The sequence below is a fragment of the Pristiophorus japonicus genome, chromosome 2, assembly GCF_044704955.1.
Source record: "Pristiophorus japonicus isolate sPriJap1 chromosome 2, sPriJap1.hap1, whole genome shotgun sequence".
In the NCBI taxonomy this organism is placed as follows: Eukaryota; Metazoa; Chordata; class Chondrichthyes; family Pristiophoridae; genus Pristiophorus; species Pristiophorus japonicus.
The window spans coordinates 92,093,076-92,094,206 of record NC_091978.1 but is presented as its reverse complement, the minus strand read 5'-3'; the positions used below and the strand labels follow the sequence as shown (position 1 = coordinate 92,094,206).

Below are 1,131 nucleotides of genomic sequence, written 5' to 3'. Positions count from 1 at the left end.
AGGGGCTTGCAAACTGTCACAACAGTCCAGCAATCTCTCCTCCAACAGCTGGCTAGGAATACTGAGGTATTGCCATGGGGGAGTGGCACTGGCTCTGTGGTGCTCAAACCTGCTGTCCTCTCTCAGGATGGCAGCATTTGTATTTCCACCACTGCCACTCTGCCATTGCAATTGCCTGTCAGCCAGCCAGCCCAGATTTCTGCCACCCATGCCGAGGTGCTGCAGTCTACATCTGGACCTCCAGGCCCAGAGCTGCTCGGGCTCGTCCTGCAAGGCCATCTGTAGTGGCCCCATGGAAAGTCAGCAGTGTTCTACCAGCTATGCTGCAGCCAGTGGGGTAGCACTCCGTAGGAGCACTGGGATAGGCAGAAACTAAGAGAATGCACAAGGCTGATTAGTTGACTTTGTAATGTAAAATTGGAATTAGTCATTTTTAAATTACGTTTGGAATGTTCATTTTGTAGTGGTTTTAATTTCAGCATTGTGGCCAAGAGGATGCTGTGATGTTCTGTGACAGAGGGATGGTAAAGTGGGGCAGTGTTGAGCAACAGGGATCTGGGGTTTCATTCCTCTCTGTGTAGGGTGAAGAAAAGGAAGTCCCTTCGCTTCTCGGCCTTTTGGCTGAGATCATGCGTAACTGACCTGACAGGGGAGTAACCATGACCCCAAAGTGGTTCTCCCTGGATCAGGAAGGTGGTTCTCCTATGCTTTTTGGAAATAGGAGGTGGGTGGGGTGGCTTGACCCATCCACCTCCACGGAGGTGTGTGGGGGGCCTGACCCATCCACCTCCATGGCACGAACCTGGTATTGCAGTACTTCCAGGAACGGTGCAGTGGCTCTAGGCCTTTTGGCTAAGAGCATTGGCGCAGAGTGATCCTTGATGTGTGCAAGGTGACCTCTGGCGTTTGTGATTTGACAAAGAATTGGAAAGATTGGCTATGAATTTTAAAAAAAACAGAGCCTTTGGGAGTGCTGAGTGCTTTGAAGTGTTGCTGCTCAATGGCACTCTCTGCAATTTGTTGATTGCAATCTGTTGACTGTGCATTTATATGCAAATTGACTGACTGCAGAAACTCGTTTTTCCAGTTTTGCTGGCTCTAGCCTTTGGCTTGGGCCAGGCGCCAATTGGA

The 1,131-nt window shown here is 50.2% G+C and overlaps 1 pseudogene; it reads left to right on the top strand.

Moving 5' to 3' along the window:
• The first annotated feature begins 601 nt into the window (after positions 1–601).
• Positions 602–839, top strand: LOC139252084 (U2 spliceosomal RNA; annotated as a pseudogene).
• Positions 840–1,131: the final 292 nt, after the last annotated feature.